Below are 25,449 nucleotides of genomic sequence, written 5' to 3' on the forward strand. Positions count from 1 at the left end.
ACCTTTGTGTCACGCTGGAGAACATTTATTTATATGAAGCTGCATTCTTAGGATGTGTCTTATAAGGTGTGGTCATATTAGCGAAATTTTGGTGAAACTTCACAGACAAAACAGGTCTATTGTCAGTGGTGATGTGCAAAATCAGAAGCTTTCTGTTGATCCCAAATTCCTGATCACATGGATTCTATGGAAATGGCTGGATTTTGCTAGCAGAAATTTCATTGAACAATGATAAATGTAGCAATAAACTTAGCCTCAGTGCTTACTGACGATGCTAACTGCATACAAAATCAAACAAGAGCTACAAGAGATCTACAATTTCCAAAAGTCAGGGTGCAACCGTTAAATAACAGTATACATTTTGTATATTAAATTTTTATGTAAAAATTAAATTGTTCATATTTTAACTATATTTATAATAGTAATATTATTAATATATTTTATTTAGCCTATATTTCTATATTATAGTAATTATTCTTCATATATATTTATAACATATTACATATTTATTAGGGCTGTCAAATGATTAATCACGATTAATCACATCCAAAATAAAAGTTTTGTTTTCATAATATATGTGTGTTTACTGTGTATATTTATTATGTGATATAAATACACACACATGCATGTATATATTTAAGAAGAATATTTATGTTTATATATTAAATATATTTATATATAATATAAAATATAAGAATATAAATAATAAATGTATATACATGTAAATATTTTCTAAATATAATTTTAATGTGTGTGTATTTATATATACATATAAATATACCCTGTACACATAACATTATTATGTGAACAAAACTTTTATTTCTGGATGTGATTAATCGTGATTATATATTACAATATAAAATAATTATTAACATAATAAATAACAATATTTTTTAATTATTTACATACTAAATAACACATATAAGGGGTATATAAAAATGTAAAAAAACATTAAATTTTATATTTATATCATATCAATTATTCATATATAATGTAAAAATATTTTTATAATTACATTATATCTGTCTTTATAATAATAGTAATACTAATTATTAATTTATAGAAATGTAAATCAGTTTTTTTTATATAAACACATTTATTGAATGTGATGTAAATAATGTTTTACATTAAAAACTATTTATGTAATTATTTTTAAATATTAAAACCACATGTACATGAAATAATAACCATGAATATATTAGAAATATAAATATTTCCCTTATATAAAAATATAATTATTACAAATTTATTATTAAATATATTTATTCTATTATTATGTTAAAAATGATATTATTATTATTTAAAATATTATTTCCCCCTAAATACAAAAAAAAAAAAAAAAAAAAAAAAAAAAAAAACACTGTGATTGGTTATTTTAGCCAGTTTTCGTCAGATTGCTTCTTCCTGTCTAAGAGGGCAATTCTAGGCCTAAAAATGCTGCAATGCAGACAAGACTTCATGCCAACTGTCAAATAGTCTTCCTCATCTTCATCAGCTGCATTTTCAAAGGAATGCATCAAGGAGGGAATTCAATCTAGAAACCTTGTGCTTGTAGCACAAATTGTGACAGGTACTGTCTATAACATGATACACAGTCTCTCCCCTTCACCTATCTGTCTGGATTTTCTCTTCCCCTCCTGCTGAGAACCATATGAGTGTGTCTGATGGTGGAGCAGAAGTCTGATGAATGGTAACACCGCGAGGGATTGGCTCAGATTTCCACCAGCTACACAGACCACCATACTTCCCCACCCACTCCATTATTTCCATCACAACAAACTGAGAAAGTCAGTTGATAAAGTGAGACAGAAATCTGGTATCCATGAGCAGAAAAGATTTCAGAAGAGACACTCAGAAAAGGAATATTATTATTAAAGTCCACATCTTGCAGGTCAACTTTAGTTATTGCCACAATGCGTTCAAACTCTCATTCAAGCTTGTGTAAGAAATGTGCTAACCTTGATCACTGAATATCTGGTAAGTGCAGCAGCACACAAAAGCCCTTGAAATGCCTTCAGGATTTCATTTTGCACTGGAGGTCACATATTTTGATACCTTAGATGCATTCGGAGTTCTTCTTTTAAATCTGGAATAATGCAGTGTACTTGCTAAGACTAGGTATCAATACAGATTTCCTGATTCATTTGGGTATAGTTCATTTATAGTATAATTTTGGATTTGCTTTCATATACTAAACAAATTAAGCTAATTTTTCTGCTAGTGTTGTAAAATATATAGGACACCATTTCAGACTAATTAAAATGGGTAACTCCTCTTTTTTAATTATTCATTATAAGAATTGACTCATGAGAGTCACTTGTTTCGTGAATCGGACTACACTGTTTGTGCTGCATGTTTTTGATTCAATAAAAAGAAGTGGCACATTAGAGTCATTAGGTCATGATTCAGACTAGACTGTTTTTGATTTACTAAAAAGATCTGGCTCACGAGAGTCATTTGTTTATGAATCGGACTACATTTTTGTATGATTGGTTCAGACATTGATTCAGACTACATTGGTTGCACTGTTTTTATCCAATAAAAAGAACTGGTTCATAACAGTCATTCTCTTGTGAATTGGGCTACACTGGTCGTAAAAGACTTTGCATAGACAAGCTGATCAATCTTGGGATTTTAAGAATCAACATCAGGGTCGTTGAAAAGATCAATATTTGTAGCCAGCTCTAGATTTTATTCGAGAGGTGGACATCTTTAAGCTTTCATTAGCACACAGCAGAGATATTACAACAACTGACTCAGGATAAACCGCAACACTGTGCCACCCCTGTGTATTACACGATCCAATATCCACCATTACATTGGTTGCACTTATTAAACGTTGAAAGAAAATCGAACAAAGGAATATTTCATTGCCCTTCACCAGTTACTATAACCTCAATCTACCGTGTCACATGGTCCTTCTCCTTCCCCTCTGCCAACACCGTGTAAGAACTTTTCGAGCAGAGATCTGTGTTAATCATCTCTCGTCGCTGAAGTCCCACTTTCACGCCAAACTCTTCACGCGGCTCGCCCGGGGAGACAGCGTGCGATTCTTCTCTCTGCCTGTGCAACCTGAAACAATCCAGCGCTAACAGGTCTGATGAATGTCATCCTGTCAGAGACGCCAACTGTTCCAGGCCCTTATGGGAGCGTCTCGATCTTTATTGATGCTTCAAATGTTCTCAAGGAGTTTCAGTTAATGTTCCTTTCCTCATGCTACTAACAGCCAGAAAGTGCATGACGGAAACTATACTTGAATTACAAATGGGAATAACCCCCGGCAAACGCATATTTGCGTCAACAAGCAGGTGTCATTATACGATATTATAATGTTCAGTACTACATGGCACAGTGAATGCATAAAACGCAGGAGTATTCTCAGAAAGTGATATTTTGAAGTTGGTTTGGGTAGTTTGCCAGTCTAAAACTTTAAAAAACTGACTCGGATTGCTGTAATCCGATTCACAAACAAATGACTCTTATACTCTTAAAAACAAACTGGATCTTTTTAGTGATTCAGAAACAAACCATGTTAACAGTGTAGTCTAATTCACAAACAAATGATTCTTACAAGCCAGTTCTTTTCAAATACAAACAGCTTGAATAGTTTAGTCTGACTCATCATGAACAAATGACCCCTTTTGATCCGGTTCTTTTCAAGTGAATCAAAAGTATACAGTGCAACCAGTGTACCACTGGTTCACAAACACATGACTCTGATGAGCTGGTTCTTTTTAAATGAATTAAAAACAAACAGCGCAAGCAGTGTAGTCCGATTCATGAACAAATGATTCCTTTTAAGCTGGTTCTTTTCAGTGAATCAAAAACAAAAGGCGTAAACAATGTAGTCCAATTCTTTAACAAATGACTCTATTGAACCACATCTTTGCAGTGAATCAGAAAACATACAGTGCAACCAGTGAAATCAGTTTTGAACATCAGCAGAGAGAAAATGAATTTTGTACATGAAAGCCAAACAGTCGTTATACTGTAACTGAATGCATAAAACACATGTATTTTCAGAAATTGGTAAACTGAAGTTGGTTTGAGCATCTTGGCGGTCTAAAACTTTAAAAACTTGACTCGGACCACTGTGAGCAGTTGACTTTCATGTCGACTTTATTATCTCATAACGGGGTTTTTATTTATTTATTGGCCAGGCAACTGGACTGTTTGCTGGATATGCTGTGTATAATTAATGAAGGGAGAATAGCTCTACTCCCAACACAGTGATACATAATCCTGCTCGAAGGAGGGAAGACAGGGCTACTCCCCGCAGGCTAATTAAACACAAACAGAACAGTGGCGATGACTGCAAAAAAGTGAGGAAGGAAATGTAAAGAACATGAAGGGAGAGTCTAGTCAATCTATTTTGCAAGTACAAGTTTGACAAAGCCTCATAAAACGGTTTATTATGGTTGAAGTTAGCATTTGCTTAGCACTGAGACTTCCTTTGAAGAGGCCATGCAAGAAGCATGGGCGTCGCTAGGCCTAAGAATAATGGGCGTTCTGCTAGGTACTGATTCGTTTTAGGGGAGCTATACCCCCCTAAAATGACCACTCAGCCCCCCCTAAAATTTTGAGATTACATAAACTGTACACGAATTTGTGATCGCCCCCCGGTCCCCTTTAAATTTCATAAAAACCGGCGGCATTCGATCGGCTCTCCACGACGCTTTACTTCAATCCAGACCTCAGCGGCACAGAGCGAAAGCAAGGACAAGGTCATGTCGAAGATTGTTATACTCTATATGTGCAGTTCTTTGGACCTCTACAGTGGACAAGATAACATGGGGGAGCAATCAGTTCCACATGTATTTCACTGCGTTCCCCATTCACATACTAAGTTGTTTCTCCCAGAGCTAATGTTATAAACCATGCTTTAAAAACAGCGTTTTATACTATATACCCTCATTGGGGGCTGAGTTCCCCCTATAAATGAAAAACCTGGAATCTCCCCCTGAAGAAGAATCAACACTGTTGTTCCTGAAGTTGTTTTGAGGGATGAATAACATCACTAAACACATGCAGACACTCAGCTTCAGCTCTGACCTTTTATAAACACATCATTCAAACATAACACACCTCTAATCAACCCTAATCTAAAACAAAACACAAAAAACTTGAAATATAACAAAATCCCCATTCACATACTAAAATTTTCTCTCTGCTAATGTTGTAAACCATGTGCTAAATGTTGTACGTTTAAAAGGCAGCTTTAAACTTAAATTTCATCTTTTTGATTGTTCATTCAAAATTATCTCATGAGTCACTGGTGAGTCACATTTTTTTGTATATAAAACTACAAAGAACGAGTTCAAAAAAGGAACATTTCTTTTTGCATTCTAAATTAAAAAGTTGCCATAAATAAGATTTACTTAAAAGAAGCAGTTCAAAAGAGTAACTTTACTGGTTGCATTTTTTATTTTTGATTCGCTAAAAATAAGTGCCTTAAAAGAGTAATTTGTTGAGAATCAGACTACACTGGTCATGCAGTATGTTTCTGATTCACTAAAAGAACCAGCTCATAAGAGTCATTTGCTTGTGAATCAGATTACACAGGTTGAAATGTATGTTTTTGATTCACTAAAACGAAGTGGCATAAAAGAGCCATATGTTTGTGAATGGGACTACACCGGACGAGCCATTTGTTTTTGATTTACTAAAAAGAACTCAAAAGAGTCTGACTTTTACTATCAGCACACTACCAAAGTAAAAAACATAACTAATCCAGACTCTACCTTTGAAGACAAAACAGAAAGACTATGCAAAAAATTGCATGCTTTTTGTTAAAATCCCTGATCGCACTGATTGTCCCTAACAGCATGGGTAGTTAATTAAAAAGTCATTCCAGTGGTCCATCTACAACTCCAGGCATTTATGAATGTGCAGCACCTACTATATGAAGAGATGTCTTTGATTGCGAGATGGGAAGAGGACAGTATCTTTGTCCGGTGATGATGAATGCCAGTGTAATCAAGCGGCGTGATTGCATTTCAGACACTAAACTCCCCAAAGCAACATTCTGACCTTCTCATCATGACCAGAAGGAGATGAATCTGTTTCTTCGCCACACTGAACATGCTAAAATGTATTCTCACTCATCAACAAACAACAAAAAAGAGAGCGCAATATATAGCTTAGAGTGAATTACAAGCATCCTGCAGTGGTGCTGCATAATGTTGATCACCACAAAATGTAATTTTGAGGGAAAAAAATAAATCACAGCTCAAATAATACACAGGTTTTAATAGAATAATTAATGGAAGCATGTTTATAAAATGATAAGCTTTGCATTTCTGCTTTTACATCTTCTAGAAACTGGCCACTTCCATTTCCATTTTATCCAACATGTCAACAAGCTTAACTTGTGTTAAATGCACAATATTCACCTCTGGAGTCTAAGGGAACTTAAGTACCCTATATTAATCACTGATTGAGTAATGAGAAAATGGTTCTGGATTTAGTATTGGTTCTGATATTATTCCATATTGATTGACAGGAAGGCGTGGGCAGTGGATTTTTTCATCAGGCCGTCGTTAATATAGTATGAAACCGACTGACAAGCAAACTGGATACACTAATTACCTTCATCAGTGTCCTTTCTTTTACTTCACTGTAGGGAAAAACAGAAGAACCGGTCTGGCCTGTTTTTATCTCTTCCTGTCAGAACAATGAAGGTCACTGAAAATGAGGTGGAATTTAGATCCAACAATGGCGTGGAGACTCACACTTTTAATCAAAGGGCAAAACCGCAGGAGGGTTGGTGGTGTTTTTGACGAAATGTAAGAAAATAAAAAGGTTCCTTGTCAAATGTAAGGTACTTTTCTGTGATTCAAGTGCCGTTCAATAAAACTGTTGGCTTTTCCTTTTATAAGGTGATTTTAAAGCAGATTTTAGAGGATTTTAAACATTCTGTCAGAAACATGAATGTTTTTGGCAAAATAAATTGCATTATATCTTCAGTGTCAGTGTTATTTTAGAATTATAGCATTAATTAATATTTATCTTAGCTTATTTTTATGTTTTCAGTTTTAATTTTAAATTTTACCTTTAATAATTTTGTTAGGTGCTTTTGTAATTTTTTGTTTAATATTTATATATATTTTTTATTTTAATATTTATATATTTCAACTTATTTCAGCTAGTTTTCACATTTTTTTATACATTTTTAAGTTAGATTTTTAAGCTAATGTTTATATTTTATTTTTAGTTTTCTTTTTAATTATAGTAGATTTTAGAAACTGTTTTGCTTTTGTAATTTTTATTATTTTTTTAATATAGACATTTTTGTTTATTATACATTTAAACTCAAACTTTTTATTTCAGTTAGTATGCAAAACAACATTTCAAAATTTAATACATTACAAATAATGTAAAGTTTTAGTCAACAATTACAACACTGTCTCAAGCTAAGTTAATCTGTTTTATGTTGAGTTATAGATGCCTTTTAAAAGGTCACTAAACTACAAGGTTTATATCTAGAAGATAATTTAATGCTAATATTTCTACAGATATCCATAATTCAGTTGTTAACCAGAAAATCATGGTAACAAAGTCGAGATATTAAAATCGCCTGTGTTTTGTAACACATAACACAACACATGATCTGTATGAAGGATGTTGCACAAGTCGCTCTTTTGAAACAACATTTACAATTAACCTCTTAACCAGCCCTGATCGATATCAGCCAAATAAAGCAAACAAAGTATTTCTCTTGCCATATAGTCAAGAACACTTGGCATAGGCACAATAAGAAAAGTCAAAGAGTTCAGAGTATCGGCTCCAGATAATTAAAACCTAGACAGAGATAAATTCCAGGGCCTGTTAATTAAACAAAGGTGGACAGAAATGGCACAGAGCCAACCAGCGGTGGATACCAGGACCTGTTCTGATATTTTGCATTTGTAGGGCACAAGTAAAAGACACTCAGAAGGGCATTGAAGAAAGCCATTCACTAATGAGAATAATAGTTGGAGATAAAGGTAACACATTTTGTAGGTGCAGAAAATTAAAATGAAAAGGAAAGAAATGCATCTTAAATGATGCTTTGGATTATGATTATATGTGTGAGGACAATAAAGTGGGTACTTCAAAGTTGGGAACTAGAAGTGCATATGAAGTGCACTTCAAAGCATGCAGGAAGGCTCTCTGGTATCAGTGTCAATGGCCAATGTGCCACATCTATTATCATGACAGTATGTACAATATAAGTTTTGTTCTCAAAGACAATTAGACTGAAGGCCTGTTGATTTGATGCACTCACTAATAACAGTGTAATATTTCTAGAGGAAATTGCAAATCCAAAGCACATCTTTCACTTTGTTGACAATATGGCATCTGTAGAAAAAAACGGCAATAACATAAGCTTTTAAATTACATCCACGGCTCATGTTATAGTTTCAGACTCTGATGTAAGGCGACACACAAATCTTATAAAAGCCGTAATTTGTGCCTTTGTGTAAAACCGCTCAAGTGTGCCACTAAATGCGAAGAAAACCCACTGTGAGAACTTTTGAGCCGAGATGCACTGGGCAAATTGAGACTTACATGTTCAGTCAGTGTTGTATATTTCAGTCTGGCAGGGTTGTCAAGGTGGACAGACTGATCCTGGAACAGCTGATCCCAGCTGTGATCCGATTCAAGGAGGACAAGAGAGGTTTTGACATAAACTCCTCAACTGTCACGTCTCAATCATCTAGTAAAGCTCAGCATGGCCTTATTATATGCATAGACCTTAGTCAGGGTAGCACCATATTTAAATTTATACAGGAATGAAAACAAGGCTGTGAGGAATAGAAATACAGTGTTTAATGGATTGTGCTGTTGTTTAAAACATACTGATTGTTTAGCTGATGAAACGTCCTTCCAAAAAAACTTTCAGTAGAGAAAACCTGAAATCTATTGCTTAAAGGAATAGTTCACTTAAAAATGAAAATTCTGTCATCATTTACTCATAACAGTGTAGTTACTGTTAACTACAACAACAAAAAAATATATATATATTTGTGGTAATTGAAATAAACCATAAATAAAATATACATATTAGATGAAAAACTTTAACTTAAAAAAATCTAAGGATTTTTTAAGGAATTAGATTCCAGTTGAGATGAACTAAAAACTAAAACTTAAATAAAAATAAATCTAAATAAAAATATTTGTAAAAAATGACAAAAGAATGTAACAAAATGTGAGAGAGATCCTCCTGTTGTGTTCCTCAAAAGAAAGAAATGACATGATGCATCATTTTTGGGTGAACTGTCCCTTTAAGAGAAGGTGCACAAGTGACTGTGAAAAACTACAGAACAATTCACTGTATCTGCATGCAAAGAAATCCAATAAATCTACGAACATCTAACCAATAACATTCACTGTAGGTGAAATAAATAAGTGCTCACATGCGTCAACATGTTTCTCATCAACCAGAGGGAATCAATAACCAAAAAAAAAAAAACTGTTCCTCATCCTATGTAATAGTATGAACCCAACGACACAATCTGAACCTCTATAAAAGTCATTTCCATGTTAATGAATGATATATTGAAATATCTGGCAGGGAGAAAACCTCATTGTCAGGGCAAACTAATCTCCGACAGAACGATATGGCATGTGCAGATTACATTTATGAAGCCTGACAATGGAAACAGAAAGATAGGGTGCAACCAGGAATACAGAGATTTGAAAGAATTAATTATATTTTGTTTCCCCGAGCGTTTCACATGGTGAGAAGACAGTAGTTGTAAGATTACTAAGGTTCTTCTAATGCAGAGACAAATAAGATTAGGATTAATAAACGCAAGTCGTGCATAGCAATTTGGTTTCCTCACTTCAGATCTTCCTGATTTACAGTACAGTGGTGCAGTAAATATTTGCATGCTTAAAGTAACAGTTCACCCAAAAATGAACATTCATTTTTCATGAAAGCATAGTTCAAATGGACATTTGCGATCAGCATTACAAATTTGAATGGTTTGAGATAGTTCCTAACTTGTGGTTAGAAGCACAGTTTCTTATCAGTATGATGTGGAATAGATTATACTTCTGATGAAAATAAGCAAGCTAATATGCTATAACTTTCATTCCGGCACAAAGGGGGGGCATTTGCGGACCTTGCCTCCTAGTCCCCTCCTCTCTACTCCCTGCTGAACGTGATCAATTTTGAAAGCGGAAAAAATAGCACGCACACAAAAGTGATTGCACACTTTTATGAGCTTCAGTGACTGCACGCGATTGTAGATTGCACGCTTCACATTTAAACCACCCCCCCCACACACACAACAACCCCCCACTGTGATTTCTATATTGTTTGTGATGTCAAGTCCAATTCTTTCCCACAAACTGAACAGTTTGTTCAGAAAAATTATTCACCAAGTTAGTTTATCTAATCACACAATTGCATTACGTATTCACAATGTTATTTTTAAAGCACCCTATAATTATATGAAATCTGGATGTTTTATATGTCTAAATCATATAAAGTGAATAAACTTAACTCACCTTTTACATAAACCATGAGAAACCATAAAGGAACTAACATCTCTACCCTTCATTCAAGTCACGCATTCTTGTATCAGCAACTCATCAGTTTTGCATGGGCATGTCCGAGTTCAAACTGTTTCCTCATCACTCAAGAACTGTTGTAACCATTAACCGAGAGAAAGTGTACTGTTGTTGACTTGAAACTACTGCCATCAGATCACTGTTATATTTCCTTTATATTTTATTTGTTATACTTCATGCGGTTCAGCATCACAAACACACATTTTCGGTCCCCTTTTATGAAACCCTCAGCAAACAGTTTGAACGTTGGACATGTTCGTGCTGTTCTCAGTTTAGAGAGCATTTGGAGTAACTGGAACGCTAAATGAGTTGGCATCATAAGATATACGGAGGTATAGTGCCTCGTTTCGGGTCAGAGTGACTGTCAGGTACATCCTAATGTGAGTTTTGATTGAGTAACCTCTAGATCTGTGCTGACTCGTGTCGAGACCTCTTTCAGATGGTAAGACTGATTGGGTGAACTGGTTCACCAAATGCTATTTAAGCAATGAGTTGCGTCATTGTATGGGAAACACAGCCTTGAATTACTTACTTTCTTCAGTAAAACCCCAAAATATATATATTTTAATGGTTTTTGCCAATGCAATTAAAATCAAAGGGGTCTAGTGTTGTTTTGGACCCCAACTGGCTTTCAATGTATGCACTAAAAACCATTGCAACCCTTCAAATTATCTTACTTTGTGATTCATAGAAAGAAGGTCATGGAGTTTTGCAATGGCTTGAGAGCAAGAACAAGATGACAGAATTTCATTTTTGAGAGAACTATCCCTTTAATCCCATATCTCTTCAGCACACGAATGTGGAGAATCCGAAGAAATTCCAAGCAATTGTGAGTCTAAGATGAATGCAGCTGGAGCCACAAGGCCATATGTCCTGTGAACCACCACTCATCAGTCTTTTCTCAGCTTTGCTGTCATCCCAAATGCAAACGGAAAGAGGAAGAACTCCAACAGGCCATTTTCTTCTTGGAGCAAATATTATTTTCAGCGACGCTGCTGGTCTTGTTCATTTATTAGCAGCCAGCAGCTGTGTGCACAATGGCCAATGCTTGGGAGCTGTCCAGTGCTGAAAACACAGGATAAAAATACCAGGGAACAAGAGAGAGAGACGCTTGTATTGGAGCACTGTGCAAATTGCTGGCATAATTATCAGGCTTCTTTTCCTTCTGGACCTCTCCCACAGGGTAAGCGGTAAAACATTTTCTAAATGAATCTTTAAACCGTGAGGTAGTGTGTTTTTGTCTTGAGCAGACCTGCGAGCCAAATGGAATCTATTCAAGACAGAAAAAGAATTAAAAGAAATTAAAATTAATATTTTCTTCTCCCTCTGCGAAGTTAAACTCTTACAGTCCCAATTCAAAAACCAGCAAAACACAGACCAGGTGTCATGATTCATTTATGGTGTTTAAGGCGGCAAATGCCCATTCTGAATAATGTATTCCAAGTCTGGGTGCCGACAGATTGGCAGGTGACACATGTAGTAGAGACAGCAGCTGAAAACCAGTTCCTGTGGCTCATGACAAAACTAGTTTTCCTTAAATGGCTCATGGGATTAGACACAGCTACTCTTTCTTGTCAGCTGTCAAAAACACTAAGAGCGCACTGGCATTATTTAGCTATTTGCACAACAAAAACCATTTCACAGGTAAACCACATTTGCAGATCTTAAGACTTTGAGCAATTAACATCTACCAACTATGTCACATCAAGAAAGCATGAACACAAAACTAGCACTAAGTTTCCTTAAATTTCATCTACCAAAAAGTAATTTTAGTAGACCTGGTCCATTTTGAGCTGGATGACTGTGGACATAAATTGATGATACAACATTTGTCACAATCTGTGCTGCATCCACCATGTCACCCCCCACACAAACATATTTTATTTTGAGGCCATTCAACTTTGCTAAATAATCCCATCCCACCTAAAGTGTGGGACAGTTTTCACCGAGGCTGTCTTTTTAAACATCATTGGGCATCACAAATCAGCAGATGGCTTATGCAGGAACTCAAAATTAGCACAACACAAGAGTGAATTCCAAGCTATTTAATTTCATCTACCAAAAATTTCCCCCGTTAGAGTATTTTGAGTTGAATTGGTCCTGACCGCCCCAAACACGGTTGATCATCACGTTTACTCCTTTTAAGTACATTGTAGGCATTTTATCTTTCCTGGAATCCGAAGGTATTTAGTTGTCTCACAGAGACCAAGGACAAGTTTATGAGATGCAGGGTATTCAAGTACAATTTCAATTCCACCTGTCAACTTTGTTTTTGGAGATTAAAAATTTACTTCTCCCTGACAAACCCCTGCCCACCCCACAGGTAAAACTGTTTTTGAGGCGAAAGTTCATTTTGCAAGAGGAGTCCAGGATTTGTAAATAGTGCTTGAAGATGAGGTTTTGTGTTCAATGTTTCAGAAAATGGAGCAAGGTTTCAGAAATGTGTTTTTAGTTAGCAAAAACACACACAAAACATTTATGGGCATCCATTCACCCCCCACACAAACAGACCATCAACTTTGCATAATTAAACACGGTCTTCATCACAAATCAGCAGATGGCTTATGCAGGAACTCAAAATTAGCACAAAGATTCCCTAAATTTCATCTACCAAAAATTTCCTTAGAGTAATTTTAGTTGAATTGGTCCATTAAACACGGTGTATGTTAAGGACATTATCTCCTGGAATCCGAAGGTATTTAGTTGTCTGGATGCTATTCAAGTACAATTTCAATTCCACCTGTCAACACAACCCCCCCCCCCTCGTATGATTGTTGGCACTAAACTACGCAGCCGAGGGGAAACGAGCATTATTAAAATGTGAGAATCAATGAAGTGCCCTCTACAAGTCACCCAACACCAAAACGGTAGTGCTCAGAGGCAATTTCCACATTTTTCTTCAAGAGAGAACAGGCTCAAAGGTGCTTCTCCTAGAATTTTACGATTATACAAGAAGAGGCTGCTCAGATAAAGAGCAGAATGGATGCCCCAAGGAGATGCAGAAAGGTACTGGAGCCAACTTGAAAGGCTGCTTGGATTGGCAAGACTGAGCTGCATCGCTGGCACTCGGGGTTAGAAAGAAAGGTCTTTGAACCTGGAGGCACCGTATCGGAGCACTCACCCTGATATAGATGCAAGCAGCACAGGGTTGCATGAGGGTGACAGGGTGTTAGTTTAGCGGCATAGCCTTAGCAGACACCCATATGTTTACTTGGTCAATTAAAATATAAGGGATGGGCTAATACTAAAATTCTGGCCAATACCGATAATCTAACTGTCATTTTATTGTGAAAAACAATAAACAGACAATTTAATATTTTTATATATATATATATAAATGTTTAATTCCATGTTTTGCTGTTTCTTTGAAGTTATTTGTGAAATTTATTAGCAATTTAGTTGGCATTAGTTCCTAATATGCTGCAATATCTGACAGTCTGCACTCTCATTGGTAGTCACTGCAAGGCTTATTTGCATAAAGTTGGACTCTAACTTTGTCAAGAAGAGAAGAGAAGAGAAGAGAAGAGAAGAGAAGAGAAGAGAAGAGAAGAGAAGAGAAGAGAAGAGAAGAGAAGAGAAGAGAAGAGAAGAGAAGAGGGCAATGTTAAGAACCTTGCCACACAGTAACCAATTTGCTGAAAACAGAAAAATTTCCCCAGGGCACCTGGAGCCACAAATCGCACCACTTTTCTATTTCTTTGACAAATAACACACATCTTTGCGTTCACTCTGTCACTCTGTTGTACTTTTCTCCTGTCAGCATAAAGACTTGTTGCAGAGTGATGCAAGAAGCACCTGGAGTGCTCCGTCAGGTAGAGACTCAGGGGTTCAGACCGAACAGAGACAACAGAGTCAGTCACGACAGAATGCCAAGAGAAATTCGACTCAGTCTTCCTCTCCCACCAGCAACACGCTGTCGTCAAGGCGGCCACAAGACTGGCAGTGCTCAGCACTTGACAGCTTTAAGCAGCATCCAGCTGACACTCTGCAAAGGAGAAAAACAATGCGGGGCCACTCTCAATCCAAAAATTCTTGCTTGCGGTTTCTGATGGAATTTCTTTCAACCACTTCACATCAAGGCATTACTGCAAATGACAGCTTGCAGGTGGGGGGTTACATCAAGGCAAAGAAAATGACTCACTTGAGTGGATCTGGGGAAAACAGGACAAGAACACTCAAGCTTTTATAAGGTTACTAGAGCAATGTAGACATCTGAAAGGGTCGCATTTGAATCCACTAGTACTTTGCAAATCACTTAATATTTGATAAGTGATCACAACAGTCTAAGAACAGTACAAATATCTGATTTTAGAAAGTATATAGCACTCTACTCTTCATATACTTGATATCTGATCATGATGTCAGTCAAAACATGGCTTATAAATTGTCTTCTGCTCCGAACAGCAGTTCATTATCGTAGTGCTCCTGGTTTTGTCCCCTTCACTGTCCTCACTGAGGTACTGCGCTTGGCAAGGGGACTGTATATAGCCTGTCCTGAACACAAAACATCCTACACCACATTAAACATTAATAATGAAGCGAGACGCAATCAGTTAAGCACAATAACATCGCTTGTTCTCACCTTCTCTGAAGTAAAGCGCGTTGTCGCCTCAGAAAGTCCTCAGGAATGCCGCGTCGCCTCAGATACAGCAGAGTAGGTGGGAACAGCCGCTGAGATAAACCATTCAAAATGTATAAATCTGTTCAGCCTCAGAAATGTGTTGAAATTAACTCCTTACTTCGTTTAAAGCATTCAAAAAGCACGGTATTTGTCCTCAGCCTGTGTCTCGTGCTGAGAAGAGCTCGGAACAGAGCGCACTTCGCCGGTCTCGAGGAGAGACACTGAACAAAAGCTCACAGCGTTTGGTTTCCCCCCTCACTTCACCTCACCTCATCTCACCAGATGAACGGAGCAAATGCGTAGGCAAGAGAGTGCGTTAGATGGTATAGACAATTCTCTGTGGACTTCGGTGGGGGGATGGATAATATTTTGCACAATATTCCAGCGATGCCGTCCTTTGTTTGGTCATTTGCTTGGGCAGATTTTTTTGTGGTTTATGGGGTGCGAATTATGGAAAATCTGACTCCTAATTATTTGAATCCACAAAAACGAAGTTTCAAAAAAAGTCCCTTACGAAAATTAACCATGGTTTTACTATATTTAAAATAAAATAAAGAAGAAGAAGAAGAAAAAAAAAAAAAAAAAAATAAACCAAACCATAAGAACCAAAAAAATTAACATTTTCAAATGTAGAAAAAATGTAAGGGGTGTGTGTGTGCCAACCTGTGTGTGTGTGTGTGTGTGTGTGTGTGTGTGTGTGTGTGTGTGTGTGTGTGTGTGTGTGCGTGTTGTTTTCACATACTGCATGCATATACAGTATATGTGCATATATAAAGGGTGTTTCCAACCACCAAGTACCACAAAAGTTACTGCGTCCAAAAGCTCTAAAATGCTGCCTTCGGAGGCAGCATTTCAAAGCATGAAGGCATCAAGGCACGTCAAGGTCACGTAAACATGTCCATCATACACTACGCGATTTTCTGTTTAATCTGTCAGCACTTACTTACAGACTGGCTCGGACATTCAGCAACTAGCGTCAACTTGTTCAGACTGTAAATCGGGGGAAAATTGTGTCGTGTATTCCAGCCTTAAAGGGGTCATATGATGCGATTTCAATTTTTTCTTTCTCTTTGGAATGTTACAAGCCCTTAGTGCATAGTAAGATCTGTAAAGTAAGATCTGTAAAGTTGCAAAGACTAAAGTCTCAAATCCAAAGAGATATTCTTTATAAAAGTTAAGAGTCAACCACTCCTACCTAAAATGGCTCGTTCTAACACACCCCCACACGTCTACGTCACAATGTGGGAATATTTGCATAACGTCTCCCAAATGTTCATGCAAAGAAAGAAGGCGTAACTTTTATTCTCGCTGTTGCCGCCGCTGCCATGTTTTGGAGTTGCTGTGTGTTTCATTGTGAAAGTGAAACTACTTTGTTTGGTCTTCCAAAAGAGGACACAACTAGAAATCAGTGGTTAAGTTGTATTTACAACACTGTTCAACCCAAATATTCAGATGTGTGCAGCACATTTTGCAGAGGACGAGGACTGTTTCCTGTGAGAGTAGCCTACAATGCCGGAGTCTGTTTCTATAAAGTGGGGCAATTCCAACTTTGCAAGAACAGTCTGGCGCTTCTGACACACAGTCTGTAAGTACATTTTCATATGTAATGGATTTGCCACTGATGATTAAAACGCGAGTTTTGTTTCTCCGATCACAAATGCAGACAGGGTTTTATGTATACGCAGTGCAATACGCAACGCAACGCATAAAAAATTATAAGTCATTATACAAGTATGTCCCCACTGGATGCAACAAATGCCTCGTTTCTAATGGGATTTATTGGTTTTGTCTCATCACGCCGGGACACACGGCATCAGAGTATGTTATGGGGCATAAGATTTCTGTCACACGCTTGAGATATTCGACCAATCACAACTCAATGGATAGCTGGACAATCAGTGTACACCTCGCTTTTCAGAACGATGAACTTTGTAAAAATTGACGCGTTTCAGAAAGGCGGGGCATAGAGGAGAAACAATATTGTACAGTATGTGAAAAATAATGTGTTTTAATAAACACAAAACATAAAAAAAAACACACAAAAAAACAAAATACACAAAATAACATATTTTTAGCAACGACACATTAAACCAAAAATGATCAGTATGAGAAAATTCATCAACAAAATCACGCTTTTTATTTTTTTATTTTTGAAACTTTACTGTTTATCAACAGTGTTTTAATGATCAAGCTACCACAAAAGTTAGATTCCAACAAAATCAGAATGTGCAAAATAGATGCTATAGCAAACAAAGGTGTCGAGGTAACCAAAGCAACTGTTTGCTGCTCGAGCGATTTATATAAGGATATTACTATGAGACAATGCATAGACAAAAATGTACTCTATTTATTTATCTTCTTCAAAACATTTGTGTTTATTACAAATACCATAAATTCTCTAGGTTTTGTTATTTTATTGTAATGTGATCAAACATTAAATGGCTATTTAACCTGTTCAGAATAAATACACTCTTAAAAACAAAGGTTCTTTAATTGGCACCTAAGTTTCCACAAAGAACTTTTAAAATCCATGCAACCTTTCCATGACACAAAAGGCTCTTTTTTGTTTTGTTTTTTTTACTTAGGGCAGCATAAACTTTAATTGAATGATTTGTCTTTTTAATTCTAGTCATTTCTATTGGCAACTTTGTTCATTGGGCCTTTGTAAGTGTATATTTATGGCATCGGCCAGATTATCTTCCCATTGTCCATTATTTGACAAATGTCCACAAGAAAACCCATTGTCTTCGTAAGCTGACCCATCTACCAGTTCTTCTGTTTGCAGATGAATAAATCATCTTAGCGTCCCGAGGAGCCTTTAAAAAAATCTGACCTGCCCCCTGTTTTATGACAGAATAATGATGTCCCTCGAGATGCTGCAAATCTGTTCCTAGGGGGCCACGCCATGGTCCACTGACACACATTTTACCCGACCTATAGAAGCCCATTCACTTAACACTACCCCCAGTTCAGTCGTTCATCACATTCATCACTGTCATTCGATTACAGATGTTACTGTGTAAACAAATCACAACAAACCGCACGGCCTCTCATCAGTGTTCCTGTTGTGATGCTGCATGCATCCTATAATGAAGAGCTCCATGTATGGTGGAAAAAAAAAATCACTTTTTCTTTGCTTTGAAGCTCTCAAATGTTGCAGCTGATCATTAGCGTGCATTAGGGACACAATAACCATTATACTTCATTGAAAAGAGATTATTTCTTATACAAGATGTTTGAATAAATGCCAATCATAAGCTAAATATAAACTTGGCAGCAGGGCCCTTTGAAGTGAAATGGTAGGGATTTAAAACACTAGGCTAATTGGCTCCATAATGGCTTTATAGCAAACTGACAAAAGGATGAATATGAGAAATATCATTTCTTTGACTAACCGCATGAGGAGAAAATACCCTCTTGACATATTTATAACAGATAGCCTCAAAAAATATATATGCCCCATTGTTCCAGACTCCCTCAAAATGGTATTGTCAAGGGACGCTGGCCAAGGCATAATACATACTGCCACACAAATCCATTATTTAAACAGCTGACAATGTGACGGTCAACGAACAAAGGACTCCTCGCAGTGGCTCTCAAAAAGAACACCACAATATGGATGATTTTCAATGGGTCGCCAGCTGACAGTTTTAACATTATATTTTTTTTTCCAAACCTTTCCTCTCCATCATTGCTGCAAGTCTGATCTCAGAAACTCATAACAAGAATATCTCTGAGTAAAATAGCACTTTGTTAAAAGGCAGTGAACATGATGTAACCATTCAAAAATAGGCACAGACCTGTCACTGCCTTCATCTGGGGAATTAGATGCATATAATAACGGTTACACAGCAGACTGTTATGCTTGGAGAAATTAATCCTAAACCACACCTTCTTAAAATGTGCTCTGAATATTTATATTTAATCATTTGGCAGATAAATTTATACAGTGCAACTTATATGAGCATGAATAGACCACATGATTCAAATTTTCTTTAAATATAGTGATTATTTTAAATTTCCAATATTTGGTCCTATTTTAACCTCTAAAGCCTGGTTTTCAATGAAACCAGGGTCTATGAAACTGCAGGGGTCTGTGAACAGATATATATATATACAATTTAAAATATAATAAGATATAAAGAATAAATCAAAATAATAAATATATTTTATAAGCCCTGGGATGGCTGAGTTTGTAGAGACTTTGAACTGTGGATGTTCCTGATTGATTATAAATCCATTAATTTCGCCTTTAATCCATTTGTCCACTGTCGACAGTGTCAGGATAGCACAAATCTACAGTTCTACAGCCTTACGTTTCTCTAAAGCCACTACCACTGTGGCTGGCGGGGTGATTTGACTCTGGCACGGGGCCAGGCCTACCGCACAGCTCTTAGACCCAGAAACCACTGACATAAGCACTTAACAGTGGTCACCCATCTCGTCTTGGTCACTTGCCATCGGCTCGAGGGGGAGGGTTGGGGAAACAAAGCTTGGCTGCCTGGTTAAAGACCTTTATGGGAGCCACGGAGAAGCCATGGAGCGTGGAGAAAAGAAGAGTGTCAGCACAAGATCCTAATGAGAATGAAATGAAGCTGCTTGGATGGGGGGCCCACCTGATCCATAATTGATGAGGGTGAAATGCGGAGACTCATCGAGTGTAAATGATAAACACACTACAGCGGTGAGAAATTACAGCTTGCCTTTGGCTTTCATTTTGGATGATTTGGCATGCGAGATGTGTCTATTGGATTTTTAATAGCATACCTATATAGACCACTTGTGGTTGCACCCTATTGTGCGCTGCTAAAAGAAATCTACAGCCGAACATATTAAAAAATTCCCCACAACATATTAAAGGAGCATTATAAATGAAAATATGCCCACGTGAAGGGGTATAATCTCAAAAGACATACAACGTATTACCATTCTGCCTAATTAGCAATTACCCAGGCCCCAAAGCAGGTAAGTATATGTAATAATGTGCCAGTCATGCAAATCTAAAGCCATTATGGCTTTCATGAGACACTGGACAAGGATTTCACCATTGATTATCACCGTAAAAAATTATTTTATGAAGTTGTGAATAAGATTATTAGAGTAGGTTTTAAAAGAAAGTACTATTTTAGTATTTTTTGGTAATTTGTCGGAGTGGTGAGATTTCTACACACCATTTTTTTGTCAAAACCACTGAGAAATCATCATTACCTTTTTTTTATTTTTTTTATTACAAACAAATTTAATTCAAATTTTAAAATTATATTTCTGGGACAACTCAAAATTGTGGAAAGTGCTAGGAATTGCAAAAAAAAAAAAAGTGTTTAAATTCTTATGTTTTTCTCAGAATAAAAAAAGTGTTTAAATTCTTATGTTTAAATCATTATGTTTTTCAAATCTTAAAATAAAAATAACAAAGCTGAAATTTTTATCTTGCAAATTTGTGTTTTACAATTTTCTTTTTTTCTCAGAATTTTTCTCAGATTTTTTATTCAGTTGTGGAAACAGGTTTCCATACTTTAAATAAAAATAACAAAGCTGAATTTGAAATGTCACGATTTGTTTTGTGCTCAACTTGTCAAGAAAAATAAGATGATCTTAGATTTGTGCTGAGGAATTAAAAATACAACTAATTAAATGAAATGTCATGTTTAACTGTATTTTCCCTCACACACCCCTCTGCTTCAGCATATTACATTTATCAACCCTTCATAAAAATAGACAAAGCAAAAACAGCAGCGCAACAGAATCTGTCTGATGTCATCGTCACTGTTGTTTCAGTCAGTCAGTCTATAATAATCATTGTGTCAGTCTATAATTCAGGTAAGCACACATGATCAAAAAGAAGTATTGCTAGATTGAAAACAACCTCTGGAAAAATATATTTAACTGTCATCGCTACACAAATAGCTGAGTGACAGTATCCTCCAGCGCAAACATTAAAAATAAATAAACAACAGAAATAAAACCAGGCGTGATGCGCTCTGTGTTAACCTTGCCAAGACTTTGCTCTTTATCAAAGCTGCACTGCATTATTGAAGTATGAATATTGTTTTATTTCTGTAGCCTAAATGTGGAATATGAATGGTGACTGACATTAGATTTTATGACTTCAAACTCGGCATGTCAAAATTTGTAATGAGACACAACAACAACCTGGAATGACACATATTGGTAAGCAAATGAGATTTGAGAAGATTTCCATGGAAAAAGTCCTTCTCTAATGTTTTTTTTTTTTTTTTTAACTATTTGTACCATGCTCATGTTATGGCAATTAATTTTAAAATGCTGAAATAAATTATTTCAAACGGAATAAGTGAGTTTATGCATTTAAAAAAACATATATGGTATTTTTAAAATAAAATAAAGATATTAAAGATTAAGCAGATTGCATTTTTGGGGGGGGGGGCAATTGCGAGAAAAAAAATTCTGATAAAATATAAAGTTCTGATTTAAAAATGTATTTTTATTCTTTTTAATCATAATTATTTTATTATGATTTTTATCGCTTTTATTATATTATAAATATAATTAAATAAATAATATGATTAAAACAGTATTTAAGATAAGTTTAAGATGGAAATCGTATGGAAATGAACAGTGAGCATATAAATAAACAGAACGAGCAAATAATTAATCATAGAGGTTTACAACAACTTGAGGGGGAGAAAATGACATAACTTAAAAAAATAAAAAAAATAAAAATGTAAAACAGATCAGGACATAATAAACAATAATCTTTAACACTGACACAATGCAGCACACTGGATATATTATACAAAACACATCCAGACCTTACAGCAGATGGAAATGTCAAAGCATGTGGGTGGATGCTGGCCTAAGAAATCATAATTGGCAGGTTTAACACATCAGGCTATGTAAACTCACTTCCTTTCCTCCAGGCCGAGACAATGCCGGGATCAAAGAGTGTCCTTGGGCTGAGTTGTTTTACACACAGAGGGCAAAGCTTAATTCCACCACCCATAAACACACATACACACTTTCTGTTCTCTGACTACAAGCAAAAACACAATTGCAAATCATAGAAAGACAAAATATATGCCTACAGCTATTTACAACACAAATACCCATCATAAAAATCCTCTCTAGCTTCATTATATTCTTCAGCTTGAGGGGTGAAAGCAGGGATTTAGTTTATCCTGTAAGATGCACTAACAGCATGCTCTGTGTCATGCAGATGTGCTCCCATACAGAGCCCTGTAATCTAAAAAAAAAAAAAAAAAAAAAAACATTAAATAATGTCTCTTATTATGCCTCCTTGATGGAGCTGCAACCTTTCTGCCCAAGGGAAAAATTGCTTATCTATAAAAAGACAAAAAGAGATTTCATCTCAAGTTATGCCTTCTTGTGTCATACTTATTAAACGGATCTTCCAGGTTGGAGTCAATCTCTAATAGCACAGATGCTGTTAATTAGCACAGAAAAAAATAAAAAAAATAAGATTCAAACAAACAAACAAAAAAGCCATGTTTGCACTTGCAATGGAAGTCAATGGGGCAAGGAACTGCACTGGGATAAATGGTAATATATATACAGTTTAAAAAAAATAAACTTAAAAAAACAAACAAACTAAGTTAACTAAGAACACAAAATATATCAGTACCATATGAGCTGATATTTTCGATTATTTTTAACTTATTTAAAACTTATTAACTTATATTTGCATTTAGATAACCTTTCCCCTCTAAAGTTCACTAACATTAAATCTTTAAGAACACTAATAATAACAATGCTATGTAATCTTTAGCAAATCTCAAAATCTATATTAATTTTCATACTGTATATTATAAATCAATTTTATCTTTAAAAATTTGTTTTAGGTTGTAGCACATTATTTTATTAATTTATAACACTTTAGATTTAATTTTAACATCTGCTATTTTTGTAGTTGTCAGCCATAACTAACAATAATATATATACATATATATAAATTTATGCATTTAGCATAAATCCAAAGCGACTTACAGTGCATTCAGGCTATCAATTTTTACCTATCATGTGTTCCTACAGGAGCTACAGGAGCACTATATATATATATACTTTTATATAAAATAATATAAAATAATTTATATAAAATAAAGATGGCTTATTTTATGGCCAGAGTTTTATTATTGGTGCATCCCTAGTGTTAATATGAGAATAGCATGATAATAATTGCTTACTAACCTGTCAATGCAAAGTTATATGCAATCTTTTAAACTCCTCTGATGAACATGAAATGCCAAAAATAAATAAATAAATAAATAAACCTAAATAAATTACCTATATATATAATATATATATTATATATATATATATATATATATATATATATATATAATATATAATATATATATATATAATCATTTGTACTAGGATACTAGAAAAGAACTTTTGACATCAGAAAAAAAAAATACATTGGTTAACAGATATTAATTCACCTAATAAACTAACCAATTATTTGCTTGTTGAACCAAACTAACAGATGATTTCAAATGGTCTATGGTGATCAAAGGCAAGCCACAGATGCTGTGGATAAAGCTTGACTTGTTTTAACCCTGATATACAACTTTAATCCAAGTAAACCAAACAAATGCCTCACCATCTGAAAGGACTTTGGCAAATAAAAAGGGATTGAGGTAAGCAGCGATAGGACATCTGGAAAGAAATATCCTGAGGTTCAGATTCTCTGACAAAACACATTGTTGACAAGAGCAACACCTGAGCGAGTGAGGATTTCACTGTTTACACTTCATCATGCAATGAAAGCAGTCTGACAACTGTCAGGTTGGCATTTCACAAGAACAGGGCTGAAAAAGCTCCTAAAAAGCCCAAAGCACAGTAATTCACCCTATTATATGGGAAGGAAAGCTTGGTGTTAATGGGAAACACTCTGTGATTTTGCACAACTGTGTCCTTTTCAGACGTGGAATGGACTCGGTAAGCAGCTTCTGTGAGAGTGGTAGTTCCCATTAAGCCAGCAAGGCTAGAAACTGTGAAAGCCGTGGGGATGGCCACAGCAATTCAGGCTGCTTGTCTCAGAGGAAACACTTCTGTCAGTTATGCTTGGCCAGAGCACAACAGCCTGAAAAAAAGCCCATGTGCTTCATTCTCCAAGAGCTTCTCTCCAAACCCTGGATTTAACCATTATGTCTTATAAAATATACTCCTTTTGTGTGATATCACTAAAACAGGTTAAGAATACCAATTTTCCTTACCCACCTACAGAAGATTTCTAATGTAGAACATTACGGCAACCACCTAGCAACACCTTAGCAACCACATAGCAACATCCTGGCAACCATCTGCAACACCCTAACATTGTGTCAGTGAGTTTTTTGCAGGAAAGCTAATTTCTTCAGAAATTGTAAAACTCTAGTCTTCATTTGCTTTCTCAGTCACATGCAACTCACAGAATTTCTCAAGTATTTTGCTCTTATTTTCATTACACTAGAAAGGTGTTTTTGTGGAGGTGTTCTAAAGTGCATAAAGGGATGTTGAAGTTGTTTCCACTTCACATCAAGATGTTTTCTCCTCTTAAAAGGATTGTTCACCTAAACTTGAAAGTTTTGTCATCATTTCTTCACTCTTGTGCATTTTACTGATGTTTATAGCAGAATGCCCTCTTCTCCATCTTCTCCATTCAACGAAAGTGAATGGTGATCAACGATCAAGATTCAATTTGACTTATGGCTTTGAAAAATAGTCATAATGGAAGGCTTCATTCTTCAGAAGCTTCTCTCCAAGCCTTAGATTTAACCAGCAAGTCTTATGAAATACTAATTTTGTGTAACATCACTAAAATTAGATAAAGAATTAAGATTTTTACCCAGCTACAGAAGATTTCATCCAGAACACAGCAACCAACTAGCAATGCTTTTGCAACAACATAGCAACGTACTGGAAAACCATTGGCAAAACCCTAGCAATTTCTTCAGAAAATGTAAAATCTAGTTTTCATTTGATTTTTCAGACAAAAGCTTTGGGTGATTTACTGGTATGTTTGTTGTCTAAGTAAAACCCACACATTTTTTCCAGTATTTTGCTCATTTTCATTTCACTAGAAACATGTTTTTGTTGAAGCATCTCTGAAGTGCATAAATGGCTGTTAAAGTTTCCACTTCACACCAACGTTTTCTTTAGTCTTAAAGGGATCGCTCACCTAAAATTGAAAGTTTTGTCAGCATTTTTTCACCCTTGTGGCTTTTACAACTTGTATGACGTTGTGGAACTGATGTTTATAGCAGAATGTCGAAGGTGCTTTTCTTCAT

The 25,449-nt window shown here is 35.7% G+C and overlaps 1 protein-coding gene across 1 annotated transcript in view; it reads right to left on the reverse strand.

Moving 5' to 3' along the window:
* LOC109109545 (neurocan core protein-like) overlaps window positions 1–15,516 on the reverse strand; it is a 111,186-nt gene extending 95,670 nt beyond the window's left edge. The window contains 1 exon segment of the mRNA XM_042711822.1: window positions 15,143–15,516. The gene's annotated coding sequence lies outside the window, so the exon portion shown is untranslated.
* Between the last annotated feature and the right edge of the window lie 9,933 nt (window positions 15,517–25,449).

Source organism: Cyprinus carpio, chromosome A22 (assembly GCF_018340385.1).
Source record: "Cyprinus carpio isolate SPL01 chromosome A22, ASM1834038v1, whole genome shotgun sequence".
Classification (NCBI taxonomy): domain Eukaryota; kingdom Metazoa; phylum Chordata; class Actinopteri; order Cypriniformes; family Cyprinidae; genus Cyprinus; species Cyprinus carpio.